The sequence below is a fragment of the Salmo trutta genome, chromosome 17 (assembly GCF_901001165.1).
Source record: "Salmo trutta chromosome 17, fSalTru1.1, whole genome shotgun sequence".
Lineage (NCBI taxonomy): Eukaryota > Metazoa > Chordata > Actinopteri > Salmoniformes > Salmonidae > Salmo > Salmo trutta.
Window position 1 is genome coordinate 56,238,900 of NC_042973.1, and position 20,850 is coordinate 56,259,749.

Here is a 20,850-nt window from a genome sequence, read left to right on the forward strand (position 1 = left end):
GTGCGTTGCCCTATGGGACTCCCAATCCCGGCCTGTTATGATACAGCCTAGTTTTGAACCAGGCTCTGTAGTGACGCCTCTAGCACTGAGATGCAGGGCCTTAGACTGCTGCTCGTGTGTTTACATTACATTCAGTGATAAAGGTGTGGGATTCTGGGTAATCCACAGCAGATTTATGGAGAATTTGGAAATTGAGTGGTCCTGGGATAGAAATGTATAAAGTTGACATTAGATCATCAAATCCACCTTTTACATCATAAATTAGCAATTTATGTTTTAGTAACTTCTGTTGTTGGTTTGGCCTCTCTTTATATGTTATTTGCCGAATCTCAGTTTTCCATGTGGGTTTTATACTAAAGTTCACTCTTTCAAGTTGGTAGCAAACTGGAAAATGCATCTTCTATAGGAGAGCTATTTATATCCTGATCATTCATCCACACTGCATCTTCTATAGGAGTGCTATTTATATCCTGATCATTCATCCACACTGCATCTTCTATAGGAGTGCTATTTATATCCTGATCATTCATCCCCACTGCATCTTCTATAGGAGTGCTATTTATATCCTGATCATTCATCCACACTGCATCTTCTATAGGAGTGCTATTTATATCCTGATCATTCATCCACACTGCATCTTCTATAGGAGTGCTATTTATATCCTGATCATTCATCCACACTGCATCTTCTTTAGGAGTGCTATTTATAACCTGATCATTCATCCACACTGCATCTTCTATAGGAGTGCTATTTATATCCTGATCATTCATCCTCACTGCATCTTCTATAGGAGTGCTATTTATATCCTGATCATTCATCCACACTGCATCTTCTATAGGAGTGCTATTTATATCCTGATCATTCATCCACACTGCATCTTCTATAGGAGTGCTATTTATATCCTGATCATTCATCCACACTGCATCTTCTATAGGAGTGCTATTTATATCCTGATCATTCATCCACACTGCATCTTCTATAGGAGTGCTATTTATATCCTGATCATTCATCCACACTGCATCTTCTATAGGAGTGCTATTTATATCCTGTCAATACTGATCATTCATCCACACTGTGTGTCTCATCAATGCAGGTAATTTATGACATGTATAAAGTATGTGTTTCATAAACTCATGAACACCAGCCAGTTTATCAGCCCGGTTCTGTTAGTTTAGGTGGATTATACGTCTTCACCACCAGAGGGGGACATTGAGTAATGTTTCAGGTTAATTTGATATATTTTGATACTAAAATGGATGACAGATTATTCTGATGTTGTATTTATTTTATTAGGAATTAGAAGGAATTGTTAAATCCACCATGCGATCACAAAAACTTTGATCGACATTTCAACAACAAAAAAGTTAGTATATTATACGGCAGATTTATGGAGAATTGCTATGGGAGTGCTATTTATATCCCGTCACTACTGATCATTCATCCATACTGTGTGTGTCCCATCATTGCAGCTTTGGAAATAAATGAACTATCCATCCATTGCTCCTTCCTGTGTTGACTCACTGACTTGAGAGACGGGAACAGGAAGGTCACACTAGGTCGATATCTAGCTCAAGCTTGCAAACGTTAACCACACCTTTCCATGTACTGTGTGATTGGGTTATCTAGAGGGAACCCGTTAGCATGGTAGGCTCTGGTGCCTTTTTGCTGTGGGCTCAAATCGACAGAGGAAATCAACCTGCTTGCTCCTTTTTGTTTTGACAACTTTTCATTAGGGATGTTATGTTTGATACCGGAGCTACGAGGCCTGCGTCCAAATCGCTAAGCAGTAAACTTCAAAGCAGTGTACCGATGCCTGTATCACTTTATCAGCAGCATGTCATCAATGGCGTCTGAAGCTTCATTTCATCAAACAACCACCTGATTGGTTTGGTATTGGGCTTGTTCGACACTGCAGGCGACTGCCAACTGACTGATCTACAAATCACCTTGCATCATAAATAACTACTCATTATTATTTATAAATCAGTCACCATTTACCCACAATGCAGCATGGATTTGACGCTCTCGAACACGGCCAGTGGTTTAGTAGATGACAAAAAGGTCACACTGCGCATGCGATTCGGTGCTCAAACCTGTTGAACCTACATTACCGTTCAAAAGTTTGGGGTCAATTAGAAATGTCCTTGTTTTCCATGAAAAGATTCATGAAATGAGTTGCATAATGAATAGGAAATATAGTCAAGACTTTGACAAGGTTTTAAACAATGATTTTTAATTGGAATAATAATTGTGTCCTTCAAACTTTGAATCCTCCATTTGCAGCAATTACAGCCTTGCAGATCTTTGGCATTCTAGTTGTCAATTTGTTGAGGTAATCTAAAGAGATTTCACCCCATGCTTCCTGAAGCACCTCCCACAAGTGTGATTGGCTTGATGGGGACTTCTTACGTACCATCCGGTCAAGCTGCTCACACAACAGCTCAATAGGGTTGAGATCCGGTGACTGTGCTGGTCACTCCATTATAGACAGAATAACAGCTGACTGCTTATTCCCTAAATAGTTCTTGCATAGTTTGGAGCTGTGCTTTGGGTCATTGTCCTGGTGTAGGAGGAAGTTAGCTCCAATTAAGCGCCGTCCACAGGGTATGGCATGGCTTTGCAAAATGGAGTGATAGTGTAGGTTCCGTCCCTCTCTTCGCCCCAACCCGGGCTCGGACCCTTGCACAACAACTGACACCCCACGAAGCATCGTTACCCATCGCGCCACAAAAGCCGCGGCCCTTGCAACACAAGGGGAAACCCTACTTCAAGTCTCAGAGCGAGTGACGTCACTTATTGAAACGCTATTAGCACCACCGCTAACTAACTAGCCATTTCACATCGGTTACAATAGCCTTCCTTCTTCAAGATCCCTTTCACCCTGTATAAATCTCCAACTTTACCACCACCAAAGCACCCCCAGACCATCACATTGTCTCCACCATGCTTGACAGAAGGCGTCAAGCACTCCTCCAGCATCTTTTCATTTTTTCTGCATCTCACGAATGTTCTTGTTTGTGATCCGAACACCTCAAACTTAGATTCGTCTGTACATAACACTTTTTTCCAATCTTCCTCTTCCCAATGTCTGTGTTAGTTTGCCCATCTTAATCTTTTCTTTTTTTAAACGGTCTGAGATATGGATTTTTCTTTGCATATCTGCCTAGAAGGCCAACATCCCGGAGTCGCCTCTTCACTGTTGACGTTTAGACTGGTGTTTTGCGGGTACTATTTGATAAAGCACCTAGTTGAAAACTTGTGAGGCGTCTGTTTCTCAAATTAGACTCTAATGTACTTGTCCTCTTGCTCAGTTGTGCACTGGGGCCTCCTTCCATTCTGGTTAGGCCAGTTTGCGCTGTTCTGTGAAGGGAGTAGTACACAGCATTGTACGAGATCTTCAGTTTCTTGGCAATTTTTCGCATGGAATAGCCTTAATTTCTCAGAAATAGAATAACTAACAATTTTCAGAAGAAAATGATTTGTTTCTGGCCATTTTGAGCCTGTAATCAAACTCACAAAGGCTGATGCTCCAGATACTCAACTAGTCTAAAGAAGGCCAGTTTTATTGCTTCATTAATCAGAACAACAGTTTTCAGCTGTGCTAACATAATTGCAAAAGGGTTTTCTAATGATCAATTAGCCTTTTAAAATGATAAACTTGGAGAATATAAAATATAGAATATATTTTGATTTGTTTAACACTTTTTTTGGTTACTACATGATTCCATATGAGTTATTTCATAGTTTTGATGTCTCCACATTTATTCTACAATGTAGACAATAGTTAAAATAAAGAAAAAACATTGAATTTGGAGGTGTGTCCAAACGATTGACCGGTACTGTATATGCATTGTGGAGGAGAACTGATCCTATATCTGTACAAAGGCATAACATCTACAGCAGGAACAACTGTCTATGTTAAAAAGGCCCAGCTGGATTGAATTGAGCTATTTAAAATGACATATTTGAATGTCAAATGATTTTCGGCTAAAATATCTTGGTTGTGGGTAAAGTTTATTTATTTATTTTATACAGTAATTTTTGCTCATCTTTATCAATGGTATCAATAACTAGGTGCTTATTTTGATATCTAGTTATTTGACTGAATCAGAAATACAGATGTGGAGTAGATGTAGAGTTTGTTTTAAATTCTCATAATAAACTGAACTAATCAAACAATACTCGTTGCTCTTTGTACGTGTTGATATAATATTGTTATTTAATGGAGAGGAAAAAACGTTTCCCTAAACTGCTTTATAATATTATAATTAAATGAATAAAAATAGTTTTCCCTCCTCAACTGCGTTTCCTCCCTCCAGACAGCAGATGGCGATATGTGTCTTTCAGGCGATGTTTCTAGTGTGACGTATAATCTAGTGGACGGAACGCTTCTTCAACAACTGCAGCCACCTCGGTAGCTCGCTAGCCAACAAAGTCGGAACATTCAAGCTGTTTGGACAATTTCGTGATTTAATTGCCACTGTGATTTAAACATACTTATGTGTAAACAACTAGCTACCCCATTTAATTTCATATTTACGTTGTAAGTCAACTAGCTGGCTGGTTAAGTTAGCACTAGTCTAGTCGCTAATGCTAACTAGCTATTATCCCCGACCATGAGTTCACTAAGCTACTCTCCTCCTGATAAAGAAGAGGAGGTCTGCTGGACGGAGAAAGAAGCTCTGGTGAAAGAGGAGGAGGAAGAGGAGGCTGTTGCAATACAACAACAAGTAGAGGGTGAGGTTGTTACAGTGAAAGAAGAAGAGAAAGACGTTTCAGTGAAAGAAGAGGAGGAAGATGCAGTCTTTGGAGTGGAGGATGAAGTGAAAGAAGATGAAGACGTTTTTGGAATGAAGGATGAAGAGGGGGAGATTACTGTCACATTAGAGGAGGACGAAGAAGAGAAGACTGGAGAACTGATTAACACCAGTAAATACATTGAGTTCTATCTAATAAAACAGGGACATTGATCTGATTAACACCAGTAAATACAGTGAGTACTATCTAATAAAACAGGGACATTGATCTGATTAACACCAGTAAATACAGTGAGTACTATCTTATAAAACAGGGACATTGATCTGATTAACACCAGTAAATACAGTGAGTACTATCTAATAAAACAGGGACATTGATCTGATTAACACCAGTAAATACAGTGAGTACTATCTAATAAAACAGGGACATTGATCTGATTAACACCAGTAAATACAGTGAGTACTATCTAATAAAACAGGGACATTGATCTGATTAACACCAGTAAATACAGTGAGTACTATCTAATAAAACAGGGACATTGATCTGATTAACACCAGTAAATACAGTGAGTACTATCTAATAAAACAGGGACATTGATCTGATTAACACCAGTAAATACAGTGAGTACTATCTAATAAAACAGGGACATTGATCTGATTAACACCAGTAAATACAGTGAGTACTATCTTATAACAGTCTTCCCTGTAGCTCAGTTGGTAGAGCATGGTGTTTGCAACGCATGGTGTTTGCAACGCCAGGGTTGTGGGTTCGATTCCCACGGGGGGCCATGTATGAAATGTATGCATTCACTACTGTAAGTCGCTCTGGATAAGAGCGTCTGCTAAATGACTAAAAATGTAAATAAAACAGGGACACAAGCCATTTTCTGGTATATAAATTATAAACACACTAAAGGGAAACAAATAAATGTTTTGCGCAAAATAGTGTTTTTTTTTAGACAACTGCAAACTAGAAGGAGTGAGTGATGTCATAGTAAGGCCTCCAAGGAGTTGGCTTGATGGGAAGTCGTGATGTCATCCAATAGGATGCTGATCTTCATGTGAATATTCATTATTCTTTTTAAAATCCTTCCTGTTCTGTCAAGTTGGTTGTTGATCATTGCTAGAAAGCCATTTTCAAGTCTTGCCATTGACTTTCAAGACGATTTAAGTCCAAACTGTAACTAGGCCACTCAGGAACATTCAATGTCATCTTGGTAAGCTCCTCCAGTGTAGATTTGGCCTTGTGGTTTAGGTTATTGTCCTGTTAGGACAGTTTTTTTGTATTCAGATCTCTGAAATGCTCTCTAACTACGTAACATTTAGTGTCTCCTTATGTTACGGTGGGAAAACAGTTTTCATGGGAACAGAAATCCTAAATCATTTCAGAGTTTGCTAAATCCAGTGGTTCAAACCGAGAGTCACCTTAACTTTATTGACACCCAAATGGATACTGTCATTAATGTGGTTCTTCAATAATTACACATAATTCTTAATACTGTAGCTGTTTAGTTACAGTCACATGTTCAACTATCGTTTGCTGATCCAGGAAATCATTTTCTGAATGACAGTCACATGACAAACATCATGACATGCAACAACAACCAAAGTGCTTCTTCATTCATTACTCTGGTAAAGACAGTTATGCCGTGCTCCACGTTGGATCCAACATCCCTAACAAATTGATGTTTATAATGTGTTATTGTCTGCTTGATTTACGGTAGGGTCTCGTTAGTCTGTCTGGACACAGAGATACTTTGCTCATAATGTGTAGAGAATTGTTCCTTGATGGATAGGCTATTGTTCAACACACAGAGCTATTTTCCTTTATTCAGGACATTTAGAATGACAACACATTACAGAGTAGCCTAGTGGGATTATTCACAAAATTATCTGGTGATCAGGTTATGAAATGTCATGACAAAGACATTTTAGTTTCCATGTTTCACCTGAAATATTAAATATATAGTCCTAGGTCTATGTTATTGTTAGGTGATGTTATGGGCAAATACTTAGTGTAAAACCCTCTGTCAGGCTGATGGCATAGCTAGCCAAAGAGCATTTTACAGGTTTAAGTGTTTATGTATAAAGCAGTTGATTTGCGACAATAACACAAACATATTAAGCAGGAGATTCAAACGAGCCTTACAATTATAATCTTAAAGTAATGTGAAATGCACTCATAAACAACCTGTAAATGGAGGCTATATTTGCTGTCAGCCTATGAGAACTCCCCTGAGTTTTCCCCCACGGTGGTGAATTAGTGAATAGACACAGAGCTTAATGTGAGTTTCCTTGAGTAGCACTCCTGATAGTGCTGTAATATTCAGAATGCGTTGTGAAAAACTAAAATCGTCGCTCACCATTTTTTCTCTAGGCAGAGAGAAAAAACTACATCCATAACTAGTGGTTTCCTCATTAGCAGATATACTACATCCATAACTAGTGGTTTCCTCATTACCAGATATACTACATCCATAACTAGTGGTTTCCTCATTAGCAGATATACTACATCCATAACTAGTGGTTTCCTCATTACCAGATATACTACATCCATAACTAGTGGTTTCCTCATTACCAGATATACTACATCCATAACTAGTGGTTTCCTCATTACCAGATTATACTACATCCATAACTAGTGGTTTCCTCATTAGCAGATATACTACATCCATAACTAGTGGTTTCCTCATTACCAGATATACTACATCCATATCTAGTGGTTTCCTCATTACCAGATATACTACATCCATAACTAGTGGTTTCCTCATTACCAGATATACTACATCCATAACTAGTGGTTTCCTCATTACCAGATATACTACATCCATAACTAGTGGTTTCCTCATTACCAGATATACTACATCCATAACTAGTGGTTTCCTCATTACCAGATATACTACATCCATAACTTGTGGTTTCCTCATTACCAAATATACTACATCCATAACTAGTGGTTTCCTCATCACCAGATATACTACATCCATAACTAGTGGTTTCCTCATTACCAGATATACTACATCCATAACTAGTGGTTTCCTCATTACCAGATATACTACATCCATAACTAGTGGTTTCCTCATTACCAGATATACTACATCCATAACTAGTGGTTTCCTCATTACCAGATATACTACATCCATAACTATCGGTTTCCTCATCAGCAGGGAGGTGTTTCTGCAAGTGTTTTTGCATGTGCATCGCCCTCGTGCCGCAATTTTAGCAAACACAGAAAGGGGCCAAAATTTGAGACCAAAAGTCGTCTGGCACACTGCTTAGGATTTCAACAACTTTAATAACTTATTTCTAGCCTACAAACATCGATGTTACTACTAATGTGAAAACAAGACAAAATATGACTATTCTTGCTCATTTTAGGACAATTGTCAAATAATTGTAACATTCATTACTGACTTAAATTGTTTACAACATCATGGCTGCGCTGTTGGCAACACTTTTACAGTGGATTTCCGCTGTTGTGGGCCTTTAACCATCTGTCTGACTTTGTTGTTCACATAGGTGAGAGACGTGACTATCGTGGATCCTCTGGGGAGCTTCAACAACATCATGATGCTGACGAGGCAGAGAAGAGTCTCTCAGAACACCTCAGGAAACACCTGCAGAGATCCACAGGGAAGAGAACTCACTGCTGCTCTGACTGTGGGAAGAGATTCACCTCATCAGGCATTAAAATTCATCAGAGAACACACACAGGAGAGAAACCTTACGGCTGTGTTCAATGTGGGAAGAGTTTTGGTCAATCTGGCCATCTGGTATCACACCAGAGAACACACACAGGAGAGAAATCTTATAGCTGTGGTCAATGTGGGAAGAGTTTTGCTGCATCTAGAACTCTGACTCAACACCAGAGAATACACACAGGAGAGAAACCTTATAGCTGTGGTCAATGTGGGAAGAGTTTTACTCAGTCAGGCGGCCTGATATCACACCAAAGAACACACACAGGAGAGAAACCTTATTGCTGTGATCAATGTGGGAAGAGTTTTCGTGGATCTGGCCATCTGGTATCACACCAGAGAACACACACAGGAGAGAAATCTTATAGCTGTGTTCAATGTGGGAAGAGTTTTACTACATCTGGCTCGCTGACTCTACACCAGAGAACACACACAGGAGAGAAACCTTATAGCTGTGATCAATGTGGGAAGAGTTTTGGTCAATCTGGCCATCTAGTATCACACCAGAGAACGCATACAGGAGAGAAATCTTATAGCTGTGGTCAATGTGGGAAGAGTTTTGCTGCATCTAGAAATCTGACTCTACACCAGAGAACACACACAGGAGAGAAACCTTATAGCTGTGATCAATGTGGGAAGAGTTTTACTACATCTGGCTCTCTGACTCTACACCAGAGAATACACACAGGAGAGAAACCTTATAGCTGTGATCAATGTGGGAAGATTTTTATAACATCTGGCTCTCTGACTGTACACCAGAGAACACACACAGGAGAGAAACCTTATAGCTGTGGTCAATGTGGGAAGAGTTTTGGTCAATCTGGCTCTCTGACTCTACACCAGAGAACACACACAGGAGAGAAACCTTATAGCTGTGATCAGTGTGACAAGAGATTCACCGATAAAAGACATCTGATCAAACATCAGAAAATACATGAAGGAGTTGTTTCATGATATCAATGATATGTCACAATGTAGAATGTTTTAACATTGTAGAAGGAGTATTTTAATGATGTCACAATGTAGAACCCTAAACGTTTTCCCCATTCAATTGATTTCAGCATGATATGGATATTAGCCTCAGGGGGAAAATCCAGGCTCTGAATTGAAAGAGTACTATTTATGTGATTTAACAAAAAGTGACTAACAAAAAATGAGCTGTATTACACTTACCACGTTGGTTACGCACTGGAATCAAAATGCATCACTTCAAAATGTATCTAGCTGTTTTCTACAAATTGTCCTCTTACCAGGGATGTACACATTATTCCCAGATTCCTGTGGTTTTTGAGCTGTTAGTTTTAACAGGACGTGCAACCTCATCTCCCTTCTGTCACACAAATGATTTTAGCATGATATCGATGAGTTATGACAAATAAGTGTTGTGTTCCTTTGTTCAGCGACCCCTAAATTTAAATGTATCACTCCAAAATGTAGCTGACTGTCTTCTGCAGGTTGTCCTCTAATCAGTGAGGTAACAGATATCTCCCATTTCCATGTGTTTTTTTAGTTGTGTTAGTTTCAACAGCATGTACAACCTGATTTCCCCCCTAATTGATATCAGTGATTTATTGCTACTTGTCAAAACAATAGCGTTTTTTGTGCTTGTGCAGTTTATAAGGTGCTTGTTTAAATAAATACAAGTAATATGATTATTGTGCCAGATGGTTGTGTATATAGTACATTTTATGTTTAGGTTTTCAATTCATCCCAAACTGTTTCTGCATATTGGTTAATGATTTGGACACGTTAAAACTGTGTTTTGACTTTGGGGCTATTTCATATTTACATTTCATGTAACATTTAGTAATGATATTTATTTATGCAACCAACTGACAATTTTTTGGTACAATTATATTGACATTGTTGCCCTGCTTTTAGAATATCAGGGTTAATTCTCATTCTCAAATGTCCGTGTTAAGGACAACTTGGTTGCTGATTGTCTCAAGGGTGGGCAGTCAAAAAGTTTTGCGTTTAGGCAGTGAGTTGCCATGGATCAGAATTGATTTTGACTGCACGTTCTTCAGTATTGGAGATGAGTTTTATTTGGGCTCGTTCCAAGGGGACGAGAGTTCTAGAAGCTAGTGAGTTTTAGGAAGATATAAAAAAATATTGTTTATAATTGTTGACAGCCAGTAGACACCATGTTTATATTTGTGACGGTGAAACATTGTAGTTGATTATAATGTGAAATGGAAGTTGTTTTCTGTTGGTGGTGAGCAAACTTTTAAGGTGTTACAGTCTTTGGTTTTTCCATTTATGTTTTGAGGTTTGGATTTTAGCTCGTTAGCACGTATAGCTCGTTAGCACGTCTAGCTCGTTAGCCCGTCTAGCTCGTTAGCACGTAGGACGCACTGATTGGTGTCACCTCGTTAGTCAGTATGTGTTACACCTGTGCTGGCTTGTCCATCTCGTTAGTGGGAAGGTGTTTCACCTGAGCTGGTCCAGGTTCTATTTAAGAGTGTCTGGCCCAGTGCTCCAGTTGTCTTGATACATGTGGAGAGTCAACACCTTTAGTTGCTCCACCTTTTTGGTTTGCTTCCTGTCTTTAAGTTTGGTGTGGGTTTTTCTTTTGTTTCTCATGGTGGGTGTCTTTTAGGTCCCAGTTGTTGTTACTAGCCAACTTCCAGTGGACACTGAGAGCAAAACTGCAAGATTATGTTATAATACTTTTATTGCATCAAATGGTTGTTTTATGCAACAGAATAGAGGGTTCTTAGAACTATTGTGTCTGTGTTCTACTGAGGATGGGCCTCTGGGAGAAAACACTGACAGGAGATTTACAATGTCTTTTGGGTGATAAAACCTAAAGAGACTGCATTCCAGAGCATGAGTTAATGTTTCTGTTCTATATGGTACCAGGGAGAGATGACCTCAGGGCCAGACCCTGGTCTCTACACAGAGTACTGTTTTTACAGCTGATACTGTAGGCTGAGAATAATAAGTATCTTTCATACAAATCTTAACCTTGTGACCCGTTCTATACATCTGTTGTTGGTCATGTAGGTTGAAAGGGGTGTATCTTGACTGTAAAAGACCTTTTGTACTTTTGTCTCGTGGCTCTCAACGAATCATCTGGTGGTGATTCATCTCTCAACGAATCATCTGGGGGTGATTCATCTCTCAACGAATCATCTGGGGGTGATTCGTCGACCAGCCATCATTATCGTAGAGCACTCAATTGATTCACCCTATATTTTTGCGTTGTATTGACCTGCTCCTTTATTAATATGTGAATAAAGATTTAGTTTAAGATTAACTCTGACTTGTGATAAGTTTGTCTCATTTGAGATTAAAGAAATTAACAACCACATTTGGGGGATGTGAATCTTGACTTGGTGACCGCTCCTGACAACCTGGGTAAATGGTGCATGAGGGATCCCTCTAACTTGGGATCTCAGGGAGACCACACTTCAGGAACGGAGCAGATGGACCCACCTTTGATCTGAGAGGCAGCGAGCCGAGTGGATACCATCAGTATAGTATATACATCAGTACATCTCCAGAGGCAGCGAGCCGAGTGGATACCATCAGTATAGTATATATAGTGGATACCATCAGTATAGTATATATAGTGGATACCATCAGTATAGTGTATATATAGTGGATACCATCAGTATAGTATATATAGTGGATACCATCAGTATAGTATATATAGTGGATACCATCAGTATAGTATATATAGTGGATACCATCAGTATAGTATATATATATACCACATCTTGAACGTAGTTTTAAAAAAAGAGGTGAGCGAAACACGCAAAGTGGAGTTTTTAGAAAAGCCCCATAGGCTCTGAGTGTGTTTTTCTGTGTGGTGTAAACAGGGCCCAGTCAGTAGGCTCTGAGTGTGTTTTTCTGTGTGGTGTAAACAGGGCCCAGTCAGTCGAATCTGGGTGTCTATTCCTGTGTGGAGGTGTAAACAGGGCCCAGTCAGTAGGCTCTGAGTGTGTATTCCTATGTGGAGGTGTAAACAGGGCCCAGTCAGTAGGCTCTGAGTGTGTATTCCTGTGTGGAGGTGTAAACAGGGCCCAGTCAGTAGGCTCTGAGTGTGTATTCCTATGTGGAGGTGTAAACAGGGCCCAGTCAGTAGAATCTGGGTGTCTATTCCTGTGTGGAGGTGTAAACAGGGTCCGCTATCTGTGTGAACTGGATGAAAACTAGAATCTGTGTTTACTAGTTAAGACCATTTATGATATAGTATAAGATAGTAAGGTGCACCTGTAATTTTTTAAACCTGTAATTATTTTAAACCTGGACCCCATTTTAGAAGTATTGAAAGATGTAAATGTATGAGTTACATTATCCCAGGAACTAACCATCACATAGAAATGTGAAAATATTCCTACAAGTTAAAATATTGTTGAAAAACAACTAATTGATTAGGTATGTTTGAGAATAGCATTGTGTGACTGTGATATGAGAGTTGTGTGACTATGATATGAGAGTTGTGTGACTGTGATATGAGAGTTGTGTGACAGTGGAAATGAGTCTTAATCTGTCGTCTGGATAGTAACATATAGAAATATGCTGAATCAGATGATTGAAATGTGGATAATAAGCGGGATGATATTTTAGAAAGCAGCAGAAGGTCTATAGTTCCTGGGAGGCTTGATTTTGCCGTGGTCTCTGGGAGGTTAGAGAACCATTGAGGATCCCATGGTCATTGTCCGGGAAACAAAAGTTTATTTTTGGTTCTGCTGGGAGTATGGAGAGCTGCTTCGTAGCTGCGGAGAGTCCTTGAAAAAGCAAATGGAATGGTTGTCGTGACTACCTGAGAATTTCTTACGTTTTATATGGATTCTGTGAATATATGAAAATATGATGAATTGTATGTGTGTATAATCGATTACTAGAGATTTGATAAAGTAATACTGGGAATATAATTAGATACAATTTAAACAACCCATATGTAGACGAACGTAGGTTTTGAGTTGGTATCTTTAATGGATCATTTGATAAAGATGAGGTTTAAGCGTTATTAAACAGTCTACAAAGTCTGGGCAGTTGTCTCAGAAACTGATGGGAGTGTGTCCACTTTAGGTTAAGTTACCCTAACGATGTAACTATAAAACGCTTATTGGATTTTCTCCATCCAGGTACTATATTTTAAATAAAACTGCCCTTAAGGATAGTGTGGGGGGTTCTTCCCAGTATGAGAGGAGTTGCTAGATTTATTGAATAAACCTTTTTCCATAAAGTTAGAGTGAACCAAGGTGGCTGACTTGCTGTTGATGTTGAAGAAGCGTCTCGTCCACTAGATTATACGTCACAGTGGCAGAATCACCTGAAAGACGCACATCGCCATCTGCTGACTGGAGTTGGTATCGCAGTTGAGAAAATACTTTCAAACGCTCAAAAGCGACTGCCCCTAAAAACCAACGACTCCCTTTGAAAACGGGCGATGTGGCATCAGAAACATATATTATAGTGTTAAAATGTACTACAAAGTGTAGCTAAATAGAATAACTTTGGTCATACCCACTCAGCACGTGACGTCCAAGGACGTTGAATTATGTTCGATATCTGGTCTGTCTGTTGTGGCCACTATTTCACCCTAAAATAGGCATCCCAAATTGGGCTGTGTATAACTATGTAAATGTCTCTCGGACAAGGTGAATTTTATCAATATACACTCTAAAAAGTAAAGGTTCCTGGAGTATCCTTTAGGGGTTCTTCAAATTGGAACTGTGGGGGAACCCCTAAAAGTTATTTGAAGAACCTTTTGTGGGAACCCCTATAAGTTCTTTGAAGAACCCCTTATCATGGTTCCTCAAAGAACCTTTTGGGGTTCATTTTTTAAACTCCCTGTCCACCCTCCCTCCATTATAAAAACATAATAATAATAACAATATGGATTTAAATAATTCATTGTTTATTTAGTGGCACCACAAATGTAAATTAATATTTACAAAACAATTTACCAAACAAAACACATTACAAAATTGCAACATTTCTGCAGGCATGTCAGACCACAATAAATAATACATTTACTTTGTATAGTGCTTTTCATGACATTTTTTTTAAATTTTAAATTTTAGTCATTTAGCAGACGCTCTTATCCAGAGCGACTTACAGTAGTGAATGCATACATTTCATACATTTTTGTTGTTGTTGTACTGGCCCCCCGTGGGAATCAAACCCACAACCCTGGCGTTGCAAACACCATCCTCTACCAACTGAGCCACAGGGGAATATATGACATGACATTTAAAAAAAATACAACTAATGATGTACAATAAAAACAACATTAAAGATGAATCATAGGTAAACTAACAATATTGTAGACTTGATGCTAAATACAGATTTTTTCAGCTTTAGTGTGTATTGTCACATCCTGACCAGTAAAAGGGGTTATTTGTTATTGTAGTTGGGTCAGGGTGTGGCAGGGGGTGTTTGTTTGTGTGTTTTGTGTGTTTTGGGTGATGTTCTATGTTATTCTATTTCTATGTTTAATCTAGGTTGTCTATGTTGGAATTATTTGGGGTTGGTCTCTAATTGGAGGCAGCTGAATCTCGTTGCCTCTGATTAGAGACCATATTTAAGTAGGGGGTTTTCTCATTGTGTTTTGTGGGTGATTATTTTCTGTTTAGTGTTTAGTGTACCTGACAGTACTGTTTGGCTGTCGTTTTTCTTGTTTTGTTTAAATGTTCGAATAAATATTTAAATATGAGCACTCAACCAGCTACGCCTTGGTCTACTCCCTTCGACGGTCGTTACAGAACCACCCACCACAAGAAGACCAAGCAGCGTGGACTGGAGCACCGGGGAGAAGGATCGACATGGAAGGAGGAACGATGATTCTGGGAGGACAAATTAAGGGAACTACAGGAGCCTGAGAGGCAGCCCCCCCCCAAAAATGGGGGGGGCACACGGGGAGTTGGGGTAAGTCAGGTTGGAGACCTGAGCCAACTCCTCGTGCTTATTATGGGGAGCGACGGATCAAGCAGGCACCCTGTTATGCTGAGTTACGCACTGTGTCCCCAGTGCGCAGCTATTGCCCGGTGCGGTCGATACGGGCTCCTCATCATTGCCGTGCTAGAGTTGGCACTCAGCCAGGGAGAAGTGCGCTGGCGCAGCACATCTGGCCACCAGTGCGTTTCCTAGGTCCAGCCTACCCTGCGCCTGCTCTACGCACGGCAGCCATCATTCCCCAGCACAGCCCAGTTCGCCCTGTGCCAGCGCTCCACCCGTGCCGGGCTACAGTGACCATCCAGCCAGGACGGTGTGTGCCAGCCCTGAGCTCCAGATCTCCGGTACGCCTCCATAGCCCAGTACGTCCTGTTCCTGCTCCTCGCACTAGCCCTGAGGTGCGTGTCACTAGTCTGGCGCCTCCAAAGCCAGTCCCACGCATCAGGCCTCCAGTGCGCCTGCCCAGTCCAGTATGTCCTGTTCCTGCTCCTCGCACTAGTCTGGCGCCTCCAAAGCCAGCCCCACGCATCAGGCCTCCAGTGCGCCTGCTCAGTCCAGTACGTCCTATTCCTGCTCCTCGCACTAGCCCTGTGGTGCGTGTTACTAGTCTGGCGCCTCCAAAGCCAGCCCCACGCATCAGGCCTCCAGTGCGCCTGCTCAGTCCAGTACGTCCTGTTCCTGCTCCTCGCAGGACAGTGACCATCCAGCCAGGACGGTGTGTGCCAGCCCTGAGCTCCAGATCTCCGGTACGCCTCCATAGCCCAGTACGTCCTGTTCCTGCTCCTCGCACTAGCCCTGAGGTGCGTGTCACTAGTCTGGCGCCTCCAAAGCCAGTCCCACGCATCAGGCCTCCAGTGCGCCTGCCCAGTCCAGTATGTCCTGTTCCTGCTCCTCGCACTAGTCTGGCGCCTCCAAAGCCAGTCCCACGCATCAGGCCTCCAGTGCGCCTGCCCAGTCCAGTATGTCCTGTTCCTGCTCCTCGCACTAGTCTGGCGCCTCCAAAGCCAGCCCCACGCATCAGGCCTCCAGTGCGCCTGCTCAGTCCAGTACGTCCTGTTCCTGCTCCTCGCACTTGCCCTGTGATGCGTGTTACCAGTCTGGCGCCACCTGTGCCATCCCCACGCATCAGGCCTCCAGTGCGCATTCCCAGTCCAGAGCTTCCGGCGACAGTTCCCCGCCCGGAGCTTCCGGCGACAGTTTACAGTCCGGAGCCTGCAGAGACGGCCTACAGTCCGGAGCCTGCAGAGACGGCCTACAGTCCGGAGCCGGCAGAGACGGCCTACAGTCCGGAGCCGGCAGAGACGGCCTACAGTCCGGAGCCGGCAGAGATGCTCCCCAGCCAGGAGTCTCCAGCGACGCTCCCCAGCCTAGAGTCTACGGAACGGGAGCTACGCCCAGAGCCACCTCCGTGGGGGGAGGATTGGGAAGGGGGGGTGTAGCACAGGAACCGTCCTTGACGGTGGCCACCCTCCCTTCCCTCTCTTTAAGTTTGGGGTTGTTTTTTTTTTTTTTTTTTTTTAGGTGCATTTCGGGGTCTGCACCTTTGGGGGGGAGGGTGCTGTCACGTCCTGACCAGTAAAAGGGGTTATTTGTTATTGTAGTTTGGTCAGGGCGTGGCAGGGAGTGTTTGTTTTGTGTGTTTTGGGTGATGTTCTATGTTTGTATTGACTGCTATGTAGGTTTTTTTATTTTTTTATTTTTTTTATTTCACCTTTATTTAACCAGGTAGGCAAGTTGAGAACAAGTTCTCATTTACAATTGCGACCTGGAAAGGTTAAATGTACACTTCAAATGCAGCTGTCCTACAACATATCTGTACCTTTTTCTTGATCCCAATTGCATTGTGTCCATGTTCTGTCCTATAACAATTTCAAAGGAAGAGAAAATGTGTCAAAGAATAGTCTTACAAGCATTAATATATATATTAAATAAATATTGAAAGATAAATGGCATCGACAAATAATATAATGTAAAATGGAAGAACATATTGGAGAAAGCACTAGCCAATACAGTACTGCCATACAGTAACAGTAGTGCCATACAGCCCTAACGTTTCCAAAATGGGATAGTATTGTACATGTAATGTTACCAAAATGGGATAGTATTGTACATGTAACGTTTCCAAAATGGGATAGTATTGTACATGTAACGTTTCCAAAATGGGATAGTATTGTCCATGTAACGTTATGCCCCCTTGTGAGTTAATAGTATTGCATGCTGTAGCAGGCTATGTAAAGAGGAAGACCTCCATTGACGATTCAGTTCGTTGTAACATCTCGTCTGGACAGGTCACCGTACTTAGTTAGTTAGTTAGTCAGTTAACGAAGCTAACGTTAGCTAGTTCAATATCACAAAAGTGAGAACTGCTCTAGATTGGAAACTTACATTAACCTCTCTAGGGTATGTGGGACGAACTCGTCCCACCTACGTAACAGCCACTTCAATCCAGTGGCGCGATTTTTGAATCGTTAGAAATGCTATAACTTCAATTTCTCAAACATATGACTATTTTACAGCTATTTAAAGACAAGAATCTCGTTAATCTAACCCCACTGTCCGATTTCAAAAAGGCTTTACAACGAAAGCAAAACATTAGATTATGTCAGCAGAGTGCCCAGCCAGAAAAAATCTGACACCCATTTTTCAAGCTAGCATATCATGTCACATAAACCCAAACCACAGCTAAATGCAGCACTAACCTTTTATGATCTTCATCAGATGACACACCTAGGACATTGTGTTATACAATACATGCATGTCTGTTCAATCAAGTTCATATTTATATCAAAAAACAGCTTTTTACATTAGCATGTGACGTTCAGAAAAAGCATAACCCCCGCAAACTTCCGGGGAATTTACTAACAGTTTGCTAAATTACTCACGATAAACGTTCACAAAAAGCATAACAATTATTTTAAGAATTATAGATACATTACTCCTCTATGCACTCGATATGTACGATTTTAAAATAGCTTTTCGGATGAAGCACATTTTGCAATAATCTAAGTACATAGCCCGGCATTACAGGGCTAGCTATTTAGAGACCCACCCAGGTCAGCCTCCACCAAAATCACATTTCCTATAAGAAAAATGTTCTTACCTTGCTTGTTCTTCATCAGAATACACTGCCAGGACTTCTACTTCAATAACAAATGTTGGTTTGGTCCCAAATAATCCATCGTTATGTTCCAACAGCGACGTTTTGTTCGTGAGTTCTAGACACTATCAGAATGCTTCTTCACGGTCCCGCGCATGGCGCATTGGCGTGTCAAAAATGTCTAAATATTCCATTACCGTACTTCGAAGCATGTCAACCGCTGTTTAAAACCAATTTTTATGCCATTTATGTCGTAGATAAGTGATAATATTCCGACCGGGAGTATGCATGAGCCTAAACAGCCGAATAAAATTTCTCCTCGGGAGCGACTCGTGCACGCGCCTCATTCAAAGGTCCTCTGAGCATCCACTTACAAAAGGCGATAATCTGTTTCAGCCTGAGGCTCCCTCGTAAACCTTCAGGTTTTTCGCGGGCTCTGAGAGCCTATTGGAGCCCTGGGAATTGTCACGTTACAGCTAAGATCCTTACTTTTCAATAAAAAGATGCAAGACGCACGACTCCTTGTCAGACAGGGTACTTCCTGCTTGAAACCTTGTCAGGTTTTTGCCTGCCATAGGAGTTCTGTTATACTCACAGACACCATTCAAACAGTTTTAGAAAATTCAGAGTGTTTTCTATCCAAACCTGAACAATAATATGCATATTCTAGCTTCTGAGTTGGTGTAGGAGGCAGTTAAAAATGGGAACATATTTTTTCCAAAATTCTCAATACTGCCCCCTAGCCCAGACAGGTTAATGAGTGTAAAGCCATGTTGGCTTTATGGAAACGATATACAATATATGGGAAATAATATAGTTGAAGAAATAATCCAAACCTAGTTGTGCCTAGTTAGGACATAACGTTAGCTAGCTAGCTAACGGTACTGTACTGTAGCTCATACAACGCCGACGGTCAAACCCGGCTTTCTAATATTTACGTTCATTAACTATAGTAACGTTATGGAAGATATTCACAGAAAACCATCATTGTCTTCGTTATTCATTATTAGTATGTTATATTATTATAATAAATGATTTCGAGACATATTCAGAGCCAAACATCAACCCAACTTAACCTTTTTAACTGTTGTCGCATCCAAACTTGTCACCATCGTTTTCAGTTGTAATTGCGAAGTTCCCGGAAGAAGTCCAGCAACAACGGAGGTTCCTCGATGAACCCACCTTCTAACAAGTTCTTTGAAGAACCTTTTGGGGCTGTTTTTCATTGACCAAGAACCCTACGGTTCTTAGGGGATCTGAGAACAACTCCAGTTGAACCCTTCATTTTTAGAGTGTAGTCGGCTCTATTTACTCTCAGATTCAAACATGATGATTAGCATCAACGATCAAGTCAGCTGCTGCTGCTCCAATACAGTATGAGGTGAGACGGTGAACTGATGTTGAACTGGGCAGTCAGCTGCTGCTGCTCCAATACAGTATGAGGTGAGACGGTGAACTGATGTTGAACCGGGCAGTCAGCTGCTGCTGCTCCAATACAGTATGAGGTGAGACGGTGAACTGATGTTGAACCGGGCAGTCAGCTGCTGCTGCTCCAATACAGTATGAGGTGAGACGGTGAACTGATGTTGAACTGGGCAGTCAGCTGCTGCTGCTCCAATACAGTATGAGGTGAGACGGTGAACTGGGCAGTCAGCTGCTGCTGCTCCAATACAGTATGAGGTGAGACGGTGAACTGATGTTGAACTGGGCAGTCAGCTGCTGCTGCTCCAATACAGTATGAGGTGAGACGGTGAACTGATGTTGAACCGGGCAGTCAGCTGCTGCTGCTCCAATACAGTATGAGGTGAGACGGTGAACTGATGTTGAACCGGGCAGTCAGCTGCTGCTGCTCCAATACAGTATGAGGTGAGACGGTGAACTGATGTTGAACCGGGCAGTCAGCTGCTGCTGCTCCAATACAGTATGAGGTGAGACGGTGAACTGATGTTGAACTGGGCAGTCAGCTGCTGCTGCTCCAATACAGTATGAGGTGAGACGGTGAACTGGGCAGTCAGCTGCTGCTGCTCCAATACAGTATGAGGTGAGACGGTGAACTGATGTTGAACTGGGCAGTCAGCTGCTGCTGCTCCAATACAGTATGAGGTGAGACGGTGAACTGATGTTGAACCGGGCAGTCAGCTGCTGCTGCTCCAATACAGTATGAGGTGAGACGGTGAACTGATGTTGAACCGGGCAGTCAGCTGCTGCTGCTCCAATACAGTATGAGGTGAGACGGTGAACTGGTGTTGAACCGGGCAGTCAGCTGCTGCTGCTCCAATACAGTATGAGGTGAGACGGTGAACTGATGTTGAACTGGGCAGTCAGCTGCTGCTGCTCCAATACAGTATGAGGTGAAACGGTGAACTGGGCAGTCAGCTGCTGCTGCTCC

The 20,850-nt window shown here is 41.5% G+C and overlaps 1 pseudogene; it reads left to right on the top strand.

The window, feature by feature from the left end:
- LOC115151386 (zinc finger protein 208-like) overlaps nt 1-20,850 on the top strand; it is a 111,835-nt pseudogene that overhangs the window by 14,132 nt on the left and 76,853 nt on the right.